Here is a 7855-nt window from a genome sequence, read left to right on the forward strand (position 1 = left end):
CAAGTCTCACCAGAGTCCTTCTTGGTGTGTCCCCCTCCATGTATCTTTTAGCCACCTGCGGGCATAGGGAAATAGCGTTTTTCTCTCTGAGCGTACATACTGAATTTTTCTAATTCAGTCCGCATTTGTTCTAGCAGTTGTGGGGCCAGGGAATGGGAATATTCCATCTCAAACTTTTTAAGTATAGTTTCTGATTCCTAATGCTTTTAAGTACTCCAGCTTCCGGAAATATCCCGCAATATCACCATTCCCCTAATGTAGACCTTAAAGGCCTACCACCTAATACCCCGGTAGGTGGAATCTGCTGTATTACAGGTGAAAAAGGTTTCTATATCTGCCCTAATCGCCGCCCGAAACACTATATCCTTCAACGCATCTGGTTTAAATCTCCAGGCGCAATCAGATCTGCTCCTTCCCAACTTCAGTGAAAGTGTCACCAGGGAGTGGTCAGAAAATGTACAAGGTTTCATGCCGGCGTCCAATACTTTCCCCATAAATGAACTAGATATCAGGAACATATTAATGCGGGACAACATGTCATGCACTGAAGAATAACAGGTATATACCCTAGCCTGTGGATGTATCATACGCCATGAGTTGCACAAGGCTAGTGATTGTTTAAGGGATAGTAGACAGCGAGCTGCTCTGGGCAGGGGCAGAGGTGCAGCATTTGTTCTATCAATCGCACGGTTTAAAATCAGATTCATATCCCCTCCCCATACTACAGGCATTCTGCAATATCGAGACATGAATTTTCCAATACTGTCGAAGAACTCCGGGGAATCTACATTGGGTCTGTATGGGTTTACGAGCACTAATTCGGTTCCCTCAAGGACACAGTGAACCACCACAAACCTCCCCTCAGGATCAATGTGTATTGTCCTTTTCACATACTTAAGGGTCTTATGTATAAGTATCATGACTCCTCTAGATTGCGAGGAGTAGGGGGTATAGTACCTATTATTCCCCCATGTCGGAGCAATAGCACGGCATACCCCTTCTTTAGGATGGGTTTCGTGCAAGAATAAAACATTTGCCCCAACTCTCTGAACGTAGAACATCACCTTCCGTGTTTTGGTGGAGTTCCCCAGACCATGAACATTCCAACTCATCATTTTCAACTCTTGTACCATAGCATATGTATTATTCCATCATTTATGCTATGTTTACCAACAGACCAAATTCCTGTGCGACTTACGTACATGCTTCCTAAGTACTCAATTGTCAGTAATTTAAGTGTTTCTAATTCCCAAATCCCCTGAACTGCACAACTGGCACTTAACCGTACTTCAAGATCCAATATAAAACCAGACTAATTTCACCCCTCCTCCCCCACTGCCACTCCCCAACCTGCAGTGTACCAAACCCCCCCTCCCCTCCCACCCACTACCCCCCAGTTCCAACAGGGCCCAAACGGCACATACCCTTCAATTCGCACACAGCAACTGCAATGGGGCTCACAGTTGCCGCATGGCACGTAACTCTTAATTAGGAATGTCACATTGTTCATGACTAGTATAATGAGGCGGCGATTAACCTTGTTTCCTGCTAAGAACTTGTGTAAGGACTAAACTTGTCAGAACCAGACCTGCATTTTGAACTCCTTCATTCAGGCATGTATTCTTCAACAAGTTCAGCAATAGAATTCTTTATTGGATTCTGCGCTTCGATGAATTTCACAGCTTCGCCCGGAACTGTAAAGAAATAGAGTTTACCCCGGAACTGGAGTTTCAGCCTGGCTGGAAACAACATAGCATATTGTACGTTGCATTACCGATGCATTTTCCTTACACCCATAAACTGTCGGTGCTCATGCTGCACAGGTATTGTGAAGTCTGGGAACAAACTAATGGTTTGGGATCCCAACCTCCATTCTGTTCTTTCCTGGGCCAAGCACAGTAGTTTGTCTCTTTCTCAGTAGCTTTAAATCTTTGCTATGATGGCCGAGGGGTAGTCACCCGGCTTGAGTCTGGGGGCCAGGGCACGGTGGGCATACTCCACAGCAAAGAAGGGAGAGATCTGGGTTTCCCAGTAGATCCCTGAGAAGGTATTCTACCGCCAACTCCATGGGACACGTCAAGTTGTCCTCTGGGACACTGACTATCCATATGTTATTTCTTTGCGAGCATGACTCCAGATCATCGCACTTGTTTTTGACAGCTTTCATGTCGCTGGTAAGGGTGTCCACAGCAACCTGAAGAGCCTGTACATTGTCTCAACTTCGGTGATCCGAGCCCCCTCACATGCCAGCTGAGAGCACATGGACGCCACATTCGCCGTAATGTCATCAATCCTTTCGTGGACGGCGGCAAAGCCTTTCGCCATTGCTTCCATCATGCTTGTCAGATCTGGTGAGGATGACGTCCGGGGATTGAGATGGCGGGGCCAGGTTGGGACTGTGCTAGCTGTCCTTCTTCACTCCAAGGGGTGGATTTAGCAACTCTGTCCATCACTCTGGATATCTTCCCCCCGCCTGTTACTTTAGTCATGGTGTGCTATGGGGAACCTGCCCGAAGGGATCAGCAGGCAGCGCAGGTAGGGTAAGGGAATGTCTCCAGGCCACACTATCGCAGGTTAATTCCAGCGCCAAGGGGAGGCAGCCAAGTTGCAGAGGATATATTAGGACTGCTTCAACAGTCCAACAGAAGCAAGCTACAGGTCCAATGTCTTACACCGCTATCTGGATGTCCCCTTGCCCCTTCAGTATTAGTACATGCCAGTGGGGGCTATGGGAGCCCAGGAGGCATACAGTGTATCCCTGCACTCAGCCGCCTGCCCACAGAGCCATGCGCAATGCATCCAGCGATCTCACCCCTCAGAGCACGCCTTGTGTCACCATTGGGGGAGGAGAAAAGACCACTCACCAACTCACGCCAACATGAATAGCCCAGGACTACACATACGGCCAGGGCCCAAAGAAATCCAAGCAGGGACCCGCACAATGAAAGGGCCCCTCACTCCTCAGATAGTGTCCTGGTCATCTGGGATGTCAACTGCTATTCTTCAGCTCCATGCAGTGTGCCCCCATTACAATAGCTTCTAAAATATGAGGATCCAGGGGCCTCAACGGCCGTGCCGGACCTCTGAAATTTAGCTCTGTTTGATAGGGCGTGGGAGAGGGAATGGGAGGGGGGACTCCGGACCAAGCCACCTCAATGAGATTTCAATCTCAGTCCCTCGCTGCAGCACGGTCCATCGCTCCCGGTGCCAGCTACGCCCTGCAACGCAGTGTTACATTGCAGCTCCGACAGCAGGCCTCACAAGAGCGGATGGGCGAACCCACCTCACACACCACCAGAGCAGGGACGAGGTCTGGATAGCTCCAACAGGGCTGTAGGACCACCCTGAAAATCATGCCACTTCAGGGCACCTCAGGCAGCAACCCAGGAGTGTATGTAATGCACTTCCAGCATAGCATAAGAAGCAAATCCTGCAATACCACCTTGGACACCTCCCCCTTGCCCAGCACGGCCATCTCTGAATCGTCATGGCAGCTGCCTGGCCAGAAATAAGGCTGCCGTGGGACTCACAGGGAAACCGTCAGTATGGGGCACATCCAACCCCCTTGTAAAGCAAAATGATGACGGATGGTGCTGCCTCAGTGACAATATCAGCGCTGATGTGCGAAGCTCATAATCTAAGCAGCCATTTACCTTGGATGCTCAACAGCACCCCCGCCTTCCGCATTCTCTCAACTTGCATCACGCATGCCAACCAGAGCCATCGCAACACTGCTGTTGAGCATAATGTCATTGTGCGGTGACACCATTTAAACATTTTGTTATCTTGATCTTATTTCATTTCTAAGTTCCGTCTTGACATCTGTTAATTTGCATAGCTCTGGCAACAGCTGATTTATGTTTTCTAATTGGTAAGGGATCATAGCAGTCCAATTATAGTCACTTTTGAAATTCAATTCAATTTTACTTTTGCAACCGCAGGCCACTTAATTTCAGGCCTAGTTTTTAAGGTGAACCTGGCATTGAACTCACAATTAGCTTTGGGATACACGCATCTATTGTTAAAAGAAACATTTGAGTACCATTTGGCATAAGGCATTTGGCCGGTCCTTCTCAGGACACTCTACTCGCAATAACTCAAAATATGGCCAGCTTTTATTTTCTAAGCACATTAGAGTTGCAGAGGTTCTCTAGCCTATGGTTGCCAATTTGTGCCCATGAAGATTCACAATAATGGTTTTCATTTCTGGCCCACTCAGCACATAACAATTGGCATCTCATGCTACCTGTATTTCCCAAACATCTCTGTTGGATATCCAGTTCTATGAACAACCATCCTAGATTCTAGGAGTGAGTCGGTTAGTAGGGGCCCATCCCTTGTACAGGCCAAGGTGTTTTTGAACATCCTGCTTCCTCAACATTGAAGCACCTGGTGAACATCCACATCTGTCCCCAAGTCAACATCATTTACAGAACTCTAGCAACTTCCGTCAGAGCTTCTGGGCGTGGCTGTTGGATGACATAATTGTGGATGAATCTCATCTGGTCGTTCAGTTAGTTTTCCACGTATTCACATATGATGTCACACTCAATGTTATTTCCTGCATATATGTTGTTAAAAATAAAACTGATCAACACACTTTGAGTTTTACCACTTAGATCTTCAATTTCCTTCATGTCACTTAACCCTGCATCTACATTTGAGAGCTGCGATGCTGTAATTAATCCTTGTATCGTTAGAAGGACCCTTAATTTTTCTTCCTTTTTGGCTCCCTTATAAAATGTCCATGTTGAGTGTACGGAAATGACTCCACCTCAGATCTTCCCCTTCAGACATCTACAATTCCATCTACTCCCAATCAGCTTGTCCTTTTGCTCAGCTAGTCGAATAGGTGTTCCGGTTGCACAGTTAGGAAGGTAAAATGTTACTTGAAAATGTAAGATCTGCAGAACAAAATTCAGTAAAGCAGATGTGGCATTCAGTGCAGTGCACTTTTTAGGGCCAGTTCCATTTTGCAAATGCTTGTACCAAATAATCTGCAGTTGCAAAGTAATGACTTATTTCAAGATCCAAGGTTTGGGGGTCTGGTACAGCATTCAGTAAAATCATGTTGAAACTGGGGTTTTCTTAAAAGTTTTGCTATGCTGACACTCACATCTACTGTCTCTGATACATTGTTGCTGTGGAAACAGTTTGGCATGCACTTTGATATCAAAATTATAACATTAACCTCATGGATGCAAATATGGGGAGCTATTAGGACCTCAAACTTTCCAGGTACAGTAATGTTCAAATTCAACTCACCTCCAAAGCATTCATTCAACCACACCGGCTCCTTGACGATTCGTCTTTCTCTCTATGTTGTCCACTGCACGACTGTGCTGTACAACTGTCCTTCTGTATCCCAAAAATATATGTATTTAGAGCAATTTCAGTTAGATTTGTTTTCAAATTGGGTCTTAGTACTGCAATTTCCTGCGTAGGTTTCGATTTAATACTAGGCTTTACTTCTAGGTTTGGTATAGACATGCTCTTAATGGTCTACTCTGAATGAGGTGATTTCTTAATGAGTAGTTCTCATTTCCAATATTGTGGAACCCACTCAGCTAATGCCTTTCACTGGGAGGGTGTCTGTCCATGTGCATTCTCGGGCAATTGGTATAAATCCTAGATAATAATCAGTCCCATATTTTCAAGTGGATTTCGTGTGTGCTGCACCATTGCCAAATCACCATATTTCAATGCTTCTACCATGGCCCCACCTGTTCCTCTTGGGCAGTAGCCGACTTGGTTTAGCAATAGGAATAGTAGCATCAGTATTACTATTTGCTCTGATGCTTGCTAGCCTTGCTGTTTTGCATTGCGGGGCCTTGGTCCAGCTTGACACATTGTGACACAGGACATTAGTTCCTCTTGCCAGGAAGACTTCAAATGGGCTTGCTCACCTAGGCTGCTAACCATTTTTCCTCCAATGTTTCTAATCAGAACTCAGTCCTCAGGTTAAATATGAGAGCCGTTGCACATAGTGGCACTTGCACAGTGCATGCTGCACCTGTTGAAAGATGGACTGGAAGGTTTTCATTAAGTGCCTACAATAGTGAAGTGCTGCATCATCCAACAACTGCACTGTGCCTCAAAGCAGGGGCTGCAGTGGATTTTCTGGTAGATGCATTGGCATGCAAGTGAGTATTTCATACAGGCCAAACCCTGTTACTCTGTTAATGCTACCTCACATACTTGTTAAAATACAATGATACGACCTACGGCCACTATAAGCCTGTTTCAGCACAAAAGTTTGGAATTTCATCCTTTAGGCTCCCATGTTTCCAGGCCACCAACCCCTCTGATTGTGGACATTATGGACAAGGGAGGATTTGTTCACTATTTAATACTCTGGACAGCTCCGGTATCAATGACCTCATAAAATTGAAGCTTCTATCATTAATGTTACTCAATGGCACACCAAACCTAGAGATGGAGCTATGTGGCAACGTTTTGACTACAGCATGTGTTCCAGCCTTACAAACTGGATAGTCTTCAACCCATTTTCAGAAAATATAGACCACCACCAGTACAATTTCCAGACACATTACTTTTGCCATCTGAACATAAATGCACTGGAGCTGGGTGAAGGGTGTCCATGAGCTTGGTATGTCCACCCTTTCAGCTTTTTCTATATTTAATTGGTTAGGCATTTACATGTGAAGTGTTTCCAAAACATATTAAAAGCTGGTGCATACCAATCTTTCATTTTCTGGCTAAACATCCCAATTTTCCCAAGTGTGGCAGGCCATATAGCATTCTAGTGAAATAGAAATGGAGAGATTTGGAACCACTAAATGCCTTTAGCGCAAATGCCACAGCGTTTTGTTGTCCAGCTCCACACATTTATTTCTGAGCTTGGCGCGTTCCCATTTAACTGACAGAGATGTTACGGTATTTCATAGGGTAGTTTATCTGACTATGCTTGCTCCTGTGGCATAATTTATTTTGCCATGTTTTGACAGGGTAGGGCGTTTCCTCAACTAATTTAATTTAGATGGGATTGGTGAGCGGCACAATTTATGAAGGGCATTTCCTTGGGAGCATAATGGATTGTAAGAGTTCATTCACAAATTGAGTATTTTTGATTTGTGTCCCTGTCACTGTTAAATAACCTTTTCACAAGCTGCTGTAATCATGCACTATACCACAGGCGTAGGAAGAATCTGTATTGATATTATCCTGCTTATCCTTTATTATGTTAAATGCACATGTCAAAGCCACTAATTTTGCTACCTGCTCCCAATGTGTTTCTGGTAACTGCCTGCTTTCCAGTACTCTGAATGCAGTGCATACTGCATACACAACCTGCAAATCCCCCTGGTCTTTTCTCAAACAAGACCCATCCATAAAAAGTTCATCAGCCCTAAACTCTCTCCACTGGCTCTGTGTGACTGTAAGGATCAAATTCAAGACCCACTGCATCATCCACAAGGCTTACTGGGGACTGGTATCACGCTATCTCCAACTTTCCCTTCTTAAATACTCCCCTGCTAGAGACCCCCGCTCCTCTAACTCCAACTCTTTGATTGTCAAACACTTTTCCAAGCAGAGAGTGAGGGGCAGGTCTCTTTCCTCGGCTTGTGCCTCCCTTTAGAACAGCCTCCTTGCCCCTCTCAGTTTTGAGCCGGACCTTCTTAAGTTCCGGAATCTGCTTTTCTCCACCTCTTTCATACTTTCCCTTCCCTGCTAATCACCCACTGCCACTGAGAACGGTGGCCTCTTCCTCATGAATCTCACATGATACCAGCCCTTCTACCCAGTCGATACCGGCACCTCCCCCCATTTCACGGCCCCTGTGGGCCCCTGCTTAGCGGCTCTACTTTCCACCCTTGGGAGTTGCCCACACCAG

This window comes from Ambystoma mexicanum, chromosome 1p (genome assembly GCF_040938575.1).
Source record: "Ambystoma mexicanum isolate Mex_15411 chromosome 1p, UKY_AmexF1_1, whole genome shotgun sequence".
Lineage (NCBI taxonomy): Eukaryota > Metazoa > Chordata > Amphibia > Caudata > Ambystomatidae > Ambystoma > Ambystoma mexicanum.